The sequence below is a fragment of the Suricata suricatta genome, chromosome 4 (assembly GCF_006229205.1).
Source record: "Suricata suricatta isolate VVHF042 chromosome 4, meerkat_22Aug2017_6uvM2_HiC, whole genome shotgun sequence".
NCBI lineage: Eukaryota > Metazoa > Chordata > Mammalia > Carnivora > Herpestidae > Suricata > Suricata suricatta.
This window is the reverse complement of record NC_043703.1, coordinates 61115947-61133609: the sequence shown is the minus strand read 5'-3', so window position 1 is coordinate 61133609 and position 17663 is coordinate 61115947. Positions and strand designations below refer to the sequence as shown.

At 46.7% G+C, this 17663-nt stretch overlaps 2 long non-coding RNA genes across 2 annotated transcripts in view; one reads left to right on the top strand and one right to left on the bottom strand.

Annotated features, from left to right (window-relative positions):
* The first annotated feature begins 4965 nt into the window (after positions 1 to 4965).
* LOC115290796 overlaps positions 4966 to 17663 on the top strand; it is a 16900-nt gene continuing 4202 nt past the window's right edge. Inside the window, exons 1-2 of the long non-coding RNA XR_003908204.1 lie at positions 4966 to 5310; positions 5888 to 6038. This is a non-coding gene — a long non-coding RNA (uncharacterized LOC115290796). The remainder of the gene's footprint in view (positions 5311 to 5887; positions 6039 to 17663) is intronic.
* LOC115290798 overlaps positions 8261 to 17663 on the bottom strand; it is a 17966-nt gene continuing 8563 nt past the window's right edge. Inside the window, exons 3-4 of the long non-coding RNA XR_003908206.1 lie at positions 9217 to 9416; positions 8261 to 8368 (exon numbers count right to left, since the gene is read on the bottom strand). This is a non-coding gene — a long non-coding RNA (uncharacterized LOC115290798). The remainder of the gene's footprint in view (positions 8369 to 9216; positions 9417 to 17663) is intronic.

Genomic DNA, 17663 nt, shown 5'->3' with positions numbered 1-17663 from the left:
CCTGCAGGTAACTGTTGGAAGACCAAGTCAAAAGCCATGGAGAGAAGTCACATAGCCAGTGGGAGGCACAATATACTTGCATATTTTACATAAAGTGCATAATTGTACGCCATTACATTCCCCAGCCTTCATGCAGGCCCTTCACATTGATTTCCCTCCATAGATTTACATCCAGCCACTCACCCCTTAGGACTCCACCTGGCATCACTCACCCTGCCTCTGGCCTTTGGGTCTCCGTATTTTTGCTCCTGCCTGCCTGCCTGCCTTCTCCACCTTTGCAATTCCTGCCAATACTTCAAGAGCAGCTCTGATGGCATTTTTTGTCTCCAGCCTTCTCTGTCTCCACCCCTAGCCTGAAGTGACCTCCCAATGGTTATTGCCTCCGTAAACCATTTGGAAAGTCATCATACACCAGAATTAAGGCTATTCTGCCAAGCAACATCCTTCTTCATGGGCCAGAATAATCTCTGAATCAGTTGTCTATCATTCTGGTTTTTGCATATTCGTGTCTTCTTTCCTCCAGGGAAATGTGAGCTCTTTGAGAGCAGACACATCTTTTATACATTTCTCCCATGGTGCCAGATAGATAGGATGGTCTCTCTTCTCTTTAAATCCCTGATTCTTCCCAACCTTTCCAAAACAATCATCTCCCTCTCATTCCAGACTCAAAGAGGGGACTTCTTTTAATTTCTCATTTACCCTAGATCCAGGCTGTCCCCAATCCTCCTGCTCCTTCCTCAACGACATCTGAATGATGGACTTCTCGGTCTGCAGCCCTGCAGCCCTAGCCCAGCCCATTTGGGGATCAGAGAGGAACCTCCAAACCCCTCCTCCCCTACCTCCTCCCGTTCTCCAAAATCACCTGTGCTATGCTGCCCGGCCACTGGTTAAGCAAATCCTCAAATCTCACATTCTTGCATACTTTTAAGAGCACTGCAAGGGGAGGAGCTAAGGGACAACACATTTACAGAATGCCTACGACTCTGAGATCATCGGAAAACTCCCAGAACAATATGAGACAGAAATAGTAGCTGCCTTCATTAAAGCCCTACTGCAATTTTTAATCTGGAGTCAGCTCGCATGGAACAATTTTGTTCCATGCACCTTTGCAAGAGTGTGATGAAACCAGTTTATTTGCGGTTTAATTTTCCATTCAATATGCTTCTCTGTTTTATGGGCCATATAACTTGGTGAAGCAATTATGGCTAACATACAGCTCAGGCAGGTGGCAGAAATGCGTGAGTGGGTCACAAAGGACTGTCACATGGGTGGGTCACTAGCATGGAGGGTCAGGGGGTGTGGGACTCAGGTAGGAGGAAAGGGGAAAGGTCATGAATAAGAAGCTGGTGACTGAGACCACAGCTTTTGAAAATAATCATTTGGAAATTCTGATTCGTGTGTGAAGTGGTCATTTTCTGGGCAACATTTCATATTATTTCGTCACAGAAGAGAATCACAGGTATCACAGTCACTCTATTGTCTCTGCTACAGGTGACGGCCTCGCACAATGTTAATCTGTGGTAGAATAAAATAATATTTTTACTGCGTGAACACTGGGTGCCCGTGCGGTTCGCTTTCAGAGCTCTGTAACAGAACTAATTTAAACCTCTCAACAACTCCCTGAAATGGTCACCATCACCCTCTTTATACAGAGCAGGACATGAGTCTGAGAGGGTTTGAGTTTCTAGCCAAAAGTCACGCACGTCCAGGGCCAGGATTTGGACTCTGGCAGCCGGCGTGGCTTTCCCCTCTGGTGTCTGACTACTTGTACAGGGCTTTCCAGGTTCTGCGTACTGTCCGGAGAGCTTTATGTATGCTAACCGGTAAGCCTCACAGCGACCCTAAGCCACATGAACTATTTTTGTTCCCAAGACATAAATGAGGAAAACTGAGGCCCAGACAGATTCTGTGACCCGCCTGAAGCCATGTGGCTGAAGACGGCCCAGACGGAAAAGCAGACCCTCTGGTCCTGAGGTGAGGCCACACTCTCCAATACTATGTTGTGGGTCCCCACTCGCCACTCACAAGTGGCAGGGGAAGAGCCACCGTGCTGAGCGGCCAGCAGAGAACGGGTCCAAGGCCTGTGGACAGAGCCTGCACCGGGGGTGTCCCCGCTATCCGCATGCTCCCATGCAACTTCCACATCAAGTTGGCTCTTTCCTCGTCTGCATGGGTGTGAGGCCTCCCGGGCCCTTCCTCTGCCGCTGGGTTGGGGCAGGCCAGGCCAGCACCCGAGCTTCCTGGGGCCAGGTTTCGTCTCCAACACTATAGGGAAGCCGAGCTACGATCACGTGGCTCCGAGATGTGATTTTGTTTGAAAGGGACTCAGCAGAGCTGAGGCCCTGGGGTGTCTGCTGAGGCCCTCATCTGCAGCCCAGCCGAGCCCGTTCTAGCACGTCTCCTATGCGGCTAACATTGTCTGTGAACCCTGTTTTTATCCTGGCATCTCTGACCTGCTCCCTTGGTTGGCCTGCTTGCTCTCAGCTAATACAGTGGAATTGATTTGGCAATTTCACAAATAAGGAGTCTCCATTCTGTTTAAAACCTGGGTGTAGTGAGGTGGAGGGTAGACCGAGGCTGTTGATGCCGTTTCCACAGATGGTCTAGGGAGGCTTAGCTGAGAGACGCAGTTGGGAGAAGGGTGAATGATGTTTGGCCTGAAATCTCAGAGTCCTGGGCCCCAGGCCCTTTCAGGACAAATGTCACAGAATTACCAAAGAATAATTCTAAACGGTTTGCATTTGATAGAAGAAAAAAAGGAGAGATTAGCGTAGTGCTGTGATCAGACAAAGGATGGGGGACGTGGTGTTTTCAGATTATGCTGTGCAACAGAAATTTAGTGGGGGAGAGAATTGAGGAAGTCAAGTTCAGGATCTGATGGGAGCCCTTGGAGTCTGGTCACCAGGGTCCCTGTCCCAGCTCTGCCACTAACCAGCATCCCTGGGGCGTCGGACGAGAAATATACATTGCTGCACTTAGCGCCCAGCTCTGCCTAAGGGGGGCTGCGTAACTCGGCCCTCCCTCAGGGGTGGCCGGGAGAATGATTCGTGAAGCACAAAGCACGTGGGCTGCACTGTAAGCTCCCAGTTAGGATTAATACTGTGCTTCCCTGTGGAGGACCCAGCTGGGGCCTGTCCTCCGCTGGGAAGTAGTAGAAAAGGAATTAGAGAAAGATTCTGGAGGGGATACAAGGGTATTTTTTAATGTTTTTTTTTTAATGTTTATTTATTTTTGAGAGAGAGAGACAGACAGAGCATGAGCAGGGGAGAAGCAGAGAAAGAGGGAGACAGAATCCAAAGAAGGCTCCAGGCTCTGAGCTGACAGCACAGAGCCTGAGGAGGGACCCGAACCCACGAACCGTGAGATCATGACCTGAGCTGAAGTCAGATGCTTAACTGACTGAACCACACAAGCGCCCCTGGAGAAATACAAGGTACGCTGGCTGCAGCCGATGCCTCCCCACCCTGGAAATCCAGATTGCCTGGGTGGTCCCCTGAATTTCCCTATTCACCTGCAGGATTAGAAGGAGTTTGTTCTACTGTGCTTTACCTTTTATGGATGTTTGTTTCATCATAAAATGCCTTTAAAATATGAGGGTCTTATCCTGGGTTATTTTTTGTTTGACGTGTATTATCCTTTTTCTAGAAGCTTTTTTTAAAATTTATGTATTAAGTTTAACAAACTAGAACTTGAAGCGGGGCAATTGGATTAAGAAAGTAGAAACAGTGAACACTGCCTTATGGAAACTCCTCAGAGCAAGACCAGCCTGGGGCCAAACCCCAGCAGACCGTCCGAGGGTTTGGGTTCTCCAGGCAATTGACTAACTTTCCTATTATTGTTTTTTTCTCCTCCTTAAGTGAGATGTGCGGTCCCTGCCGCCAGGATTGCAGTGAGGGTTTAAATGAGATCATACACATCGCCCCTCTATGAGCCACACAGCAGGCCCTCAACAGACGCTAACCCTTTCCTTCTGGCAATAGCGGAATATAAAGATGGCAGTCAGCGGAGTGAGGGTCGGTGAGGCAGGAAGAAACTCGAAGGCTCAATATAAGAGTTTAGTGGGTTTGGTGAGAGATTGGTCCTGTACCCTCTGCTGAAAAGGGTCCAGAGCACAACTGTGAAGTAGGTGTCAGTAAGAGGCTGGACTGCTTTTCTTCCCCGGGACAGTGGCCTCGGGCCCTCCCTAACAGGAGGACCCCTACGTGAATGACTCATTCACGGGGATAGACAAATGTCAGCCTTTAAATACGACTTCTAAGAAAATTTGCACTTTCACTACTGATAAGCCTTAAATGAAAAGAACAAAATGCCAGTGGTTGAATTTCAGCAGACGGTACAGAGGAGAGATTTTGGTTTTGTTTTTGATTTTAAGGGAGGGGGGTGGCATGAGCAGAAGAATCACATCACACAAATGCCAGTCTCCCTTTGTTTCCAGCCAAGTCTGGGGGGCGAGTGCCGGGGAAGTGGTCAGTCCTCTTTCAGCACTGCTCGCTCTCAGGGGTGGGCTCTGGGAGCCGCGGGGGATGGTGAGCTGTCACAGCCCAGCAGGAAATGGAGCAGGAGCCAAATCTACCCACTTTAGACTCTGTGTACAGTAGGACAGGGCACCAGGGACCTGAAGGCAGAGGAGGAAGGGAAACAGTCTAAACGGGATGGTAACATAGGAGATTTGACGTACATGAAGGAGGAAGGTACTAATGTCTCTCTTGTGCGCACGGTAACCAAAGCTCAGGGCCAGGTCCTTGCCCTACACCACGCAGCCAACCAAGGGTGGGGATGGGTTTCCAACCTAAGTCTACCTGGTACCAAAGCACCACACTCGATGACACATCTGGAAGCTAGGGAACACCCGGGAGTCTCCCTACATCTCCATGACGACCAGTCAACCTCAGAGAACACAATGAGTGGTGCGTGCGTCCTTTGTGGCCACCTGCCCGTGTAAGCGCAGGCCGCCCACGGAGCAGCCCTCATTCTGGCTCTGTGCTCTTCCTGGTCCCCGTGTCTGGGGACGCAGGAGGGCAGGGAGCGGAACCATTACTCTTGCTGCCATCCTTCCTTCAGAATGCCGTTTTCCAACAATTGGCTCTGACTGTCTCAGCGGACCCATCTCCCTGGGAGGCCACGTTCGGAGTGTTCTGGTCGCCAGCCACCCGGCCTCGCCAGCTGTCTGCAGGAAGGCCCCTGTGTCACGTCCTTCCTGCCGCTCTCGCCGCCTCCCTCCTCCCAGTGCTGTGGGGCCCAGCATCACGCCTGCGCTGCCTGCTGGTCCATTGTCTGCTTCCATCCCCAGAGCTTGGTCTTTCTCTCTAGGTAAGAACACAGAAGGCAGCTTCCTACAGACACGTGTAGGGCACTGTTCTTGGGCAATTGGAGGAGGAGGAGAAGGAGGAGGAGGAGGAGGAGGAGGAGGAGGAGGAGGAGGAGAAGGAAGGTACACACAGCCCAAGCAGCCCAACACAGACCTTGGGAAATGCCCCAGTGAACAACTTTTTCTTCCTAGGACTGCCGGTTGGGGCTTTGGAATAAATATCTCACTAATAGTCTGAATCCACAAGGGATGAGGACGGGAGGAAAAAGCCACGTCCCCATCTCCGAGTTCTGGGTGCCTGCGCTTACGAGCTGTAGGGAAGGCTGATGGGAAAAGGGAGGGTTGGGCTGGAGAGGCAAGCCCCTCAGAGGCAGGTTAGGAGGAAATGGCATCCACATTTTATTTTTCTGCCCATGCGAAATGGTAGCAGCCACAGAAGACTGCAAGTTTCGGTCTCACCAGAAGAGAGTGACCCCTGGGATCACATCTAGGTTTATGTTAATGAGGTGCCTCAGGGGCCGCTAGGTCAGTTCAGAAAGGAGGCTGGCCATGCCCAAAAGATCAATCATGTGATTACAGGTTAGAGTTTTGAGCCCTGAGATGTCAACGCGCTGACCTCCAAGGAGGAAAGGGAGGCTGCAGACTGAAGTCAAACAAGTGGCCAGTGGCTCCATCAATCACGACCGCACAAGAAGAAACCCCAAGAAAAACTCTGGACACAGAGGCTCAGGTGGGCTTCCAGCTGGGGAACACATGAGTGTGCGGGGAGGGCCATACATCCTGAATCTAGGAGGAAGGGACACGGCAGCTCTGAATTTGAGATCCTTCTAGTCCTTGCTTTGTGAGTCTTTTCTTTTGGCTGGTCCTGACATGCAGCCTTGATATCAATACCACAAGTGCTTTCCTGAGTTCTTTGAGTCATCCTAGTGAACTATCAAATCTGAAGGGGCTTGTGGAAACCCCCAAATTTGTAGCCAGTTGTTCAAAAGTAGGGCTGGCTGTGGCTGATGAATGAAATGGAGTCTTTGGAGGACACGCGCCCTTGACCTGCGAAGTCCGTGTTACCTCTGAGTAGTTAGTGTCAGAATTGCTTTACAGCACATTTTTGATGAATAGATGAATCTCCTACAGTCCAGTGAGAGAAGTCAAGGCCAACTGTCTCCCGTCTCCTTGCACCACACTCTCCAAGAGGAAGCCATGTCAGCTGTCTCTTTGGGTACAGCAGTGACTGAAGTTCTGGTTCTGGAGCTCATTCTCACATGAAAGTTGGGAGTATGTTTACATGGTGCTACTGAATTGACACTTTTGGAGTCAACTCAGCTATTCTGGCTGATAACAACATGCTAGTGCTGAGGAGTGAATTGATTGCTGAATAATCAAACTCATTTGGTGTTTTTAAAATGGAGATAATTTCACATAGTTCAGACACGGCCCAATTATTTTGTTGTTAAGAAAAATGAATTGGCTTGGCCCTTTGCAATTCAATCGGTTGCTTGGCAATCAACTTGCCAATAGTTTTGGCCTCCCCATTTTTCTCTCTGATTTTAATTGTAGCATTGGAATAAAAGGATAGTCCACCCATCTGCTGCCTTGGATTTCGATGCTTAATTTAAAAAGTCAATCCTTAGCCTGCTTTTTAATTTTTTTTTTCAATTCCCAGATGAAAAGAATCCAACTATTAAATAAAAAGGAAAGTCCTTTTTATTTCTTCCCTTTTACCTTGCATTCCCCAATCTTCTCTAGTATCTTTTTCTTTTTCCTTTTTCTTCTTTTATTAAAAAATATGAAAACAAAACTAAATGTAGTAAGGAGTTAGGCAATGTTGAGAAGATACAAGAGATTCTTGTGCTATACTTCATATTCTAACTCAACATCATTGACATATTCAATGATGCTTGTGTGCCACCAGGACCTCCAGATCTTTGTATTTCATGCTTGCTTGAATTTCCAAGCCTCTCGTCTTGCCATCCCTCCCCTTTCCTACTATTTTTACTTCTGCATACAATTCGATTTACTCCTAAATTTAGTATTTGGTTCCATCAACATTATATTTTATCCTGTGTATACCTTATCAAGGCCACTTCAAACTTTTCTCCATATTTTAAGGGCCTTGTAACAATATTTGAGTTTATGGAATTTGCCTGAGATTGGAGTTGTTGCTTTTCCCTTTAATTGGGAGTTTTTAACCTTTATCTGTTTGTACTAAAACATGGTTAGGTCACATCCACAGCCCTTTCTAAGCTATACTGTCCAATCCAAAGCCCTGGTGAAATGGCAGCCCTATATATGTCCCCATTACCCCTATCTTCATCTGACTGGACTGGAAGTAGATACTGTCTCAAGGTCTGCCATCCAGGCTTATTATATGACCTATTGTTCACACAGGGATCCACTGGGGCAAGCAGATCTTCACTTACAGGACTTTGAACTGGGAGACATACCGAGACACAGGCTGTTCTCCATTGGGGGCTGAGGCACACTAAGTTAGGATATGAGTAGCCTTGGGCCAGTTGAAGTTAAGAAGAAGCCAGAATTGTGAGGAAGTATAAACTATCATTGAACAGAAAGACACAATGTAGAAGGGTCTTATTAAGTCAAGGCGACTGGGAGAAAAGCTAAAGTCTGCATAGAGAGAGCAACAGAAACCTAGAGCTGGCCACACTGTGTCAATGGGAGAGCATGGAGATCCACCATCCCCAGGTGCCAAGATCCCAAGAGCTATCTCCAGCTCTAACCTCTGTGTAGACTAATCATGCTGTGGTTTCTTATGAGAGGATGTCTTCATTTTCCCCTTGTTTCTTGCAATACCATGGGCATCTCTCTTTGCATGACCCAGCTATCATGGCGGTTCCTTGTAACTCAAGATGCCCTCGTCTGTTACTCCCACCTGTGCTTAGGTAGCAGAGAAACCAACAAGGCACATTGTCAGAGGGTCATATCCCTTACCTGTTGCTGTAGTTCACCCTTAGTGCTCACTTCTCGCCACTGGGCCCCTTCACCATGGGCAAGCTACTTTATCAAGAAGCTCCTCTCCCAAGACTGGCTGTCCAACAGAAATGCCTGAGGAATTCAAGACAAAAACAAATACAGACACATAGATCATGTGCATTGTAACCCTTCGTCTATGTGGAAGGGCAAGATTGGTCCAGTTGCATCAGTAGACTGACTTCCAAGAGACCTTTTTGTTAGATCTGAAATCTACCCTCTGCTCTGTAACTCGTGGCTTCTAAATGAGTCGTGAACATGAAGAAGCAGACGTACTCTTCCAACTCCGAAAGTAACGCCAGAAAAATCTGAGCGACACACTCTTCCTCTGGTTACTCCTCAGCCTCTGGTTATCCTGCGAGACTGTAAGGTTTTGGGTGTGATAAGAGCCATAAAATGAGAAGAGGGTGAATATTTATGAACTTTGCCCCACCCCAGGTATCTTCCGGACAAGAAAGGCCAACAGTTCACCTCCAGAGGGTCAAGAACAAAGGGCACCTGAACCAAATGCAGACGTGTATATCCATAGTGGGACTGGGAGACTGAGAGTCCCAAAGTCACTGGGTTATTCTCATGAGTTTCACATAGGACAGCCCCAAGTCCTCTAACACAGGGAGATTTGGCCAATGCCTAAATATAGGAGGGAGTTAGTTCCCCACCTGTGCATCAGGCTGGCGAATAATTGCCCAAGGACACACCTAGCTAATTTGTAGTTTTCCTAGAGCTAATGCCTTAGTAGTAAGTGTAATTTAGTCACTGGGAATTGGTCATCCTGGACCATTGAACCCCACAATTCCATGGCTCCACCTGTGCCTCCCCGCCCTCACACACACCATGGCTGATTCTGAGAGAACAGTTTAATCTCCAACTCTTTTACTGGTGCAAGTGGTTATGCAGTTTTCCAAGTCAAGACAACTCCCTACCACCCATAAAGGCCAGCTCTGGTCCAGAAAGAGTGGGTTATTCGGTCAGCCCAGCACAGCGAGGTGTCAGCTGTGCCCCTGAATCATCACCAAGCACATCAAGGACTCCACTCCACAACTCTGCAGGCCTGACTCATGTGGCAGCTTCCCCGGAGAACGCCCACGCTCCAGGTACTACTCCCAAGCTGGTGGCAGCCTCCCTGTAGACACACAAACAAAGCCCATTGTTAGGCTTGCTGAGCTCCACTTAAAGATACAGGGCCTTGGGATGCCTGGGTGGCTCAGTTGGTTAAGCATCTGACTCCTAATTTCAGCCCAGATTCTCATGGTTCATGAATTCAAGCTCCCCATCAGGCTGACAGTGTGGAGCCTGCCTCTCTCTCTCTTTCTCTCTCTGCCTCTCCCCTCCTTGTGCACACTCTCTCTCCTCTCAAAATAAATAAATAAACATTTAAAAAAGATACAGGGCCTGTACCCACCTCTCTCCTCCAGGTTTCTGGTTTCTGCTGTGACGATGTAGTGTGGTGAACCGAAGTAGAATTCATTTCGCATTGATAATGGCATTATGAAAACTGGGGCCAATCTTAGAAAATGCAGTGCCTGGTGTGAGAGTAAAGGGAGAGAAGCCAAGAGCCTTACACAAAGCAGCATTCTCCATCCCAGACCCTGGACTCCTGGCCCCAGACATTCTGTCTCAGGGGGTCCGATAGCGCCCCGTGCTGCTGTCTTTTTTAAAAGACATCTCAGCTGATTCTGACAGGCATGGGAACCATTCTTTAGGAATGCACGCATGTGTACACACACACACCCACACGCAGGGACACATAAATATTTTTAGGTGAAAGGGTCTTGTCTTGGAAGTCAGGACATCTGACCTTAGCTAATGAAACAATCCTGAGTAAATTATCTCTCTTCCCCAAGAGTCATCTGGAATATAAAGAGTTTGAATTAATCTCTCTCCCAAGAATGTTCCAGCTCCAAGAAAACATTGATGCTGTGAATACTATAAATCTCTCACTGCCCCCAGACTTTAATTCATCTTTCGATAAGTAGTTGATCATTGAAAAGAACTAAACAATTGGGCCAACATACGAGGATATTTTTAATATCATCCTTCCGTATATTTACAAGTATAGGTAAAGAGAGCAGGTAGTGGGAGTACAAATTAAAGACAACAAGCCAGCTGAGGTGTAATTGAAACCTTCCCCATCAAGTAAATATAATGAAGCCCACAGCAAGTTGTAAACAGAGAAACTCCACAGCTGTGTGCTGTGGGAGTTCGCCGGAGGGGACGGAGTCGGTGCTGGGAGAAGCAGCTGACTAGCAAGAAGTAGGTGGAGAAATCCCAGTGTTGGGAGTAGAAACAAGATGGTGGCCACTAGTGAAAAGAACCAGGTTTTCTTCCCCTGCCGAACCAGAAGGGAGTTCAGTATTCTTTTGCTTCAGGTAGAGATCAAGCTAGAGAAGCAAAAATTACCTGACAATTATGAATTTCAACAAAGCAGGAAGCGAAGAGCCTGAGGCCACAGAAGTAGAGATGGTATTTCAAGTGAGTGAATCTGAAAGAATTTTCTTAACCTCTGTCAGGAGCTGGTCATGACTTTGTGAGAAGGGCTAGCCCTGATAAAGAATTAAAAACGTATTCAGCAGCAGATATTTCTAGTCTGGGAGCTTGAGGGAGGCTGGAGTGGGTGCATTTAGTAGGCCTCCTAGGAAGCAAGGAAGTGGAACACGAACTGAGTCTACCTCAAGGCCCTGATGAAATAAAGTCTGAGCAGTTGTGGGTTTGAGCCACATGGATTTTGTAAACAGAAGTCATAATTCTTAGTGATTACATGCAGACATACCAAATAGTAATTAATAGCTATTATATAGCATTTTCAATAAATCAAATTTATACATGTAAATTTGCAGTGCTTATTTTATATGAGATATTCTCAAAAGCACTGACAAAAACAAAACAGGCCACAGGGGGAAAAAAATCTGTGGCCTCAACAATTTTTTTTTAGAGGAAGCACTGCTTTCAATTGCGAGTTGAAACTTTTTCGGACTCCTCCCATTTTTTAAAGAAAAACTAAAACATGGGTTATCAAAGTGCCATAGGAGCTCAGAAATCTCAAAGGAGATGGACGATCTCTCCCCAGCTCTAGAGCGCCACCCTTCCCCGTGTAGTAATCAGAACTGTCCTGACCACCTTATACAATTCCTCATAGATATATATCACCACTCTTTTGGACAATATCCATTTGTCCCTCATATCTTAGGCTTAACTTTTGTTTGAAGCTTTCATAAGTCTCTGAAATTCTGAAGACATTATCAATGGCCACTGTTGTACATTTCCAAAAGAGTCTTATCTCTCTCGTTCATGACTCAGTTTTTGGAATTTCTAATTTCCAACATGACCACCATCCACTTCCTCACCCTCCTGCCATCTGTGTTTTGGACTCAAGAAAACCATCAGAGATTCCTCCCCATCACACACAAGGACACTGCTAGGGTCCCATCCTTAGCATCTCCCCCTGATAGCCTCTCTTGTATGCATCCCTTCCTTAATGCTCTTTCCTGTCTTGGCTTAAGAAATTATTTGTAGTTCTCCTCATCCATTTGCTCCCTCATTCTGTCTGTCAGTGAGCGCAAAGTCCAGTGACAACAGATGTAGGACACACACGTAAGTGGCAGGGCAGGCCAGGGATGCATGAGAGCTGGAGCTCAGGGTGTGCTTAACTAAGGTGGGGGGAGGTGACTATTACTCAGTTCTGACCAATGACAGCACTCAGGGGAAAGGTGGCTTGATGCTATCAGGTATTCACAGTTTTCAAGAGAATCTAGAAATCTAGATTTTTATGGGGAACCTCCTTCTTTTTACACATTAAAAATTCATTCAAAATTATATCCTACAAATATTTGTGAGCCAAACCAGGCACTTAGAAGGGCTGGGATCAGGGGTGCCAGGTATGTCGGTTAAGTATCTGACTCTTGGTTTTTCAGTTCATGTCATGATCTTACAGTTCGTGGTTTCTGACCCTGCATCAGACCCTGCACTGCTGGTTCAGAGCCTTCTTGGGATTCTCTCTCTCCTCTCTCTGCCCCTCTGCCACTTGTTCTCTCTACCTCTCTCTCAAAATAAATAAATAAATAAAACTAAAAAAAGGAGGGGGGGGGCTGGGGTCAGCCTGCAAGCTATGTGTTTGCAGCCTCTGTTCAACATCGCTTCCTCTATTCCACCGCATTGACTACACGTAACTCTGTGGCCAACAAGGTCCTATGGGAAATTGGGAGTGAACCAAGACCATGGATATAGTTGCTTGGTATAGAATAGATACATGCTCTTGGGACTCAGCATCTGACTCATTTTGGCTCAGGTCATGATCTCACTATTTGTGAGTTGGAGCCCCATGTTGGGCTCTGTGCTGGGTGTGGAGCCTGCTTAAGATTCTCTCCTTATACTACTCATGATCTCTCATGACCTCTCTCTCTCTCTCGCTCGCTCTCTCTCAAATAAAAATAAAATCTGTGTAGAAAGACCTCAGTATGTAAAAATTATCTTACTTTGAGGACGGAGGCTCCCTGACAATTTTTATTAAGTAGAACATTTTAAGTTATAAAGCCAGAAACTATGATTATAAAGAACATCACTGAGGGGCGTCTGGGTGGCTCAGTCAGTTAAGCATCCAACTCTTGGCTTCAGCTCAGGTCATGATCTCACTGTTCCTGAGATCCAGCCCTGCATCTGGCTCTGTGCTAACAGCATGGAGCCTGCTTGGGAGTCTCTCATTCTCTCTCACTCCTCTCTCTCTCTCTCTGTTCCTCCCCAGCACTCTCTCTCAAAATAAATAAATTTAAATAAACTTTAAAAAAGAAAAAGAATATATATATGCTCATGTTTTGTGCTAAGGAATACCATTTAGAAGTTTCCTCAAGGGGCCTAGAGAAACAAGGGAAATTCAGGAGAGAGAAATGGAAGCATCCTGAATTTTGAGTCTTTGTTGGGTTTCTTTGGCCACAGAAGAAGAGAGTTCCCGGGCTCCGAATAGTATTGGAGGCGGAGCACAGTACGCTAGGGGTCCGGGGCAGGGCCAGCAACCCCGTTTTCCCACCAGCAGCCAGCGGTAGGGTCTTGGTGACCTCTCTCTGGTGTTCCTCCTTCACCAGGACTCAGTTATTATCAGAGTCCAGCTTCTGTATGCACCTTCCTTCTTGGGTTCTCCTTCCAGCTAGTGGACACTCCAACTCAGTTCCCTCAGGGAAGAATTCTACTCGGCCTAGTTAATCATTGGCTGACCTTGTTGGAACAGTGCTTTCGAGACTGCCTCACAGACTATGTGCCAGGTAGAAATCTGATCCCCTTGCGTTTCTGGCCATGGATCAAGTGCCCCCCATCCCTCGGGTCTTCTCAGTTGCCAGGAGTGGGAGAGATCGTGTGGTAGGATAGATGAGTTCTTAGACCCAATTCCAATAAGGAGGTGCGGGTGGTGGTTCCCTCCAACCAACCGATAATTCCCAAACACCAACTGGGCGTCCCACAAATCAACTCAGTTCTGACACCATCTACCAAGAGCCAGCATCAGATTCCATAGGTTAAAGGTTCCGTCCTATGACACGTCCCCCACCCCTACACTTCAGATGCCAGTCACAAGCCCAGGTTGTTACCTGTACTTCTGACTGACTGGCTATAAATAAGAGGTTCCCATGCCCCCCTTCTTGGGTTCAATTAAGAAGCTACAAAGGTTCACAGAACTGAGAGAAACATTTTACATACTACATCACTGGTATATTATTAAAGTATATAACTCCAGAAGAGCCAGATGGAGGGGACGCATAGGACAAGGCATGGGGGAAAGGCAAGGAACCTTCCATGCTCTCTCAGAGGACTTCCACATAGTCACCAACCTAGATATGCTCCAAACCCTTTTGGAGTTTTATGGAGAGTTCATTACATAGGTACAATTGATTAAATCATTGGCCATTGGCAGTTGATTCAAACCTCCAGACCCTCTCTCCCCTTCTCCCCAAAGGTGGGAGTAGGAGTGGGCAGTGGGGGGGGGGTGTTGAAAATGTCCACCCTCTGACCCCAGGTCAGCTCTCCTGGCAAAGAGGCCCCATCCTTAGGTGGGGTCCAAAATTACGTCATTAACATCACAAGAGATACTTTTGTCACTCTCAACACTTAGGAAATCCCAAGAGTTTCTTGGTAGATGTGAGTCAGGAACCATGGTGGATGACAAAATATATATGAGAAATATATTTTGCTCATCTAAATGAATGTTAGTGCTTGACTACAGGTGTTTGGGAGGGGAAAAGGAACTCAGTTACAATTTATACTATAATTTGCAGAACACAGGAAAAAGTGTTCAGACCTAGTCAGCTCAGGGAACAAAGGCATGAATTACAACAGGGAAAGGGAAGATCTAAAAAGACTGCTATTTTTGTTAGTGTGCCAAATAACACCCAAATCTTAGCATCCAGAATATTAACCCATGGAGATAAAATAAAGAGGTCGGGGAGATAGAAATCAAAATATCCGACTGATGATAAAGCTGGACTGGAGAAGTGGCTTAGATCAGTCGCCAGTCTTCAATCTGGAAAAAGATCTACCGACCTCGTTACAGGCCAGCTGTAGTCATCCATGCGCACTTACCCCAAAAAGCCTTCAGAGAAGCAGGCCATGAGTAGAGTGTGTCCTGTGCAGTGTTTCAAAAATTCAGTGAGATAATAAATGTATTGGTTGGGGCAGAGAGAGAGGCAGAGGCAGAATCCCAAGCTGATGGCACAGAGCCTGATGTGGGTCTCAATCCCATGAACCATGTGAACATGACCTGAGCCAAAATCAGGCCAGACGCTCAACTGACTGAGCCACCCAGGCACCCCTGGCCAACATTTTTCTAGCACTCTTTGTAAACAACCAGACCAAGTCCCCACCTCCATGGGGCTTACAGTCAATGGGAAGGCAGGCATTCAAAATATATAGAAATCTGGATACAGGCTTTGAAGGAAAGCATCTTGTACTGTAAGAATGATAATAAGGAAAAGTCACCTGGTATGGAGGTGGTTGGGTGATCAGGACAGACTCCTGTGAGAAAAGGTTTCTGTGCAAATATCTGAGGCCAGGCAAAGATGGGGTGAGAGGGAGAGACCGACCTCAAGGCAGAGGGAGTAGAGAAAATAAAGATTCCAGGGTGGAAAGGAGAGTGACGGCTCAAAGAAACAGTTGGAGTGGAGCACGAACAGTGGGCTGGGTAGGTGGGTACTGAAATCCCCCTTTCCACTCCAGAACTGCTAGGGACATCAACACTGAAGGACACACAGCAACCAACAAGGACTTTAGATGTTCAGGCAGGCTAGCAGCCAAAAAACAACAATAATTTTTTTAAATGAATCACCCAAAATAAAAAGTGCTTTTGAAAAAAGAAGGGAATCTATTTGAAAAGGGGGCGGTGATCATATGATCAAAGCAGTAAACACTGCAAGAGGCTAAATGGGGTAAGAACTGAACACCACTAGATCCAGAGACAGGGTCGCCATTGGACATCTTGATTTCAAACCATTTCAATGGACTGAGGGGGCTGAAGGCAGATCGGAACTTAAAAACATGGAGGCACGGGGCACCTGAGTGGCTCAGTCCTTTGAGCATCTAACTTCTGCTCATGATCTTGCAGTTTGTGAGTTTGAGCCCTGTGTTGGGCTCTGTGCTGACAGCTCAGAGCTCACTTCAGATCCTCTGTCCCTCTCTCTCTCTCTCTGTCTGTCCCTACCCTTCTCATGCTCTCTCTCTCTCTCTCTCTCTCTCTCTCTCTCTCTCTCTCTCTCAAAGATATATAAAACATTTTTTTAAAAATGCTGAAGGCAGCTGCTCAGCAGAGAAGAGACCTGGGATGTTAGCCAGAGGGGAAAGCAAATCAGGGAATTTTTAGACTCATCGAACGTGCTTAGCAGGTTGGGGCCCGCTCAACTATTCAATTAAATAGCCTCTTGTTTTCTTTTCTTTTTAAGAGTGTAAGTTCTCATGACATGTAGGCATGGAGGGAAGTCTCTGTCACAGGCATCTTGGTGTCCTGGTTGCCCACAGAAGTAGCTGTCACCTTCAGCCGGATCCACAGAGATGCTCACTCAGCAAAACTGTTTCGTTTCTACCTCTCAACACCCCCTTTGTGGGTGTGCTAACATTTCTGAACTCAGTGGGCACTTACTGCACTTTTATGGTGTCCTCGTCTCTGATAGGTAATAGGGGTCGAAGGTGCAAGAATTAATACAACGTAGTGCTTGAATGTGGGGAGGTCACTGGATGCCAGGAAAACATCTGAAAACAGATGTTTACAAAACAATGTCGTAAGCGTGTAAGACAAGTATAACCAAAAAACAGAGTTAGTAGACGGGTCATGACAGTTAATCTGGATCTTAAAGAATGAGTAGAAGCTTGACAGTCTCACAAAGGTGAGAAAGCATGCAGGACAGAGGAGCCTGCAGAGGAAGGAAGATGACTCTTTTCTGAACTTATCTCACCTTCAGCCCCATATATACACACACACACACACACACACACACACACACACACACACACACATATATATATATATTTTTTTTTACACTCTGCAATCTGCTCCCTCCTTGAAACCAATAACATGAATTTGTAAGGAATTTGGCCACCCAACACAAAGAAGCCAATTCACCCATGTAAATAATAATCCCATTTCCATACCCTCCCAAGCACCCTACTTGGCAACACTCAAGAGAAGTTCTAAGACACCGAAATGGTAAAATGTTACATTTAAAACACATAACCCCTCTACAATTCTCACATTTCGAAGATGAAAACACAAATGTAGACTACATGATAAATATCTAAATGGAAGCTCACTTTTAAAGAGAACTTTCTGTGTGTCACTCCTTTCACTACGTTTGGGAGGCTAGTGGGTGGGTTTATGCAGAGAAGGGGCAAGAGTTGGGAGCAGAGTCTAGGATGTGAAGACACACGACTGTGGTTAATCAAAGTGATACACTCCATGAGTCAAAGCATTTACTCAAGAAAGATTTAGCGGGCATCTGGGTGGCTCAGTGGGTTAAGCATCCAACTTTGGCTCAGGTCATGACCTCATGGTCTGTGGGTTCTAACCCAGCATTGGCCTCTGTACTGACAGCTCAGAGCCTAGAGCCTGCTTTGGAATCTGTGTCTCCCTCTCTCTCTGTCTGCCCCTCCCCTGCTTGCACTCAGTCTCTCTCTCTCAAAAATAAACGTTTAAAAAAATTAAAAAGAGAGAAAGGAAGGAAGGAACACTTAGGCCTGGGAACCTGGGTGACTCAGTCAGTTATGTGTGCAACTCTTGATTTCAGCTCAGGTCATGATGTCATGGTCCATGAGTTTGAGCCTGTGTGCTGTCAGTGCAGAGCTTGTTTGGGATTCTCTCTCTCTCTCTCTCTCTCTCTCAAAATAAATAAATAAGCCTTTAAAA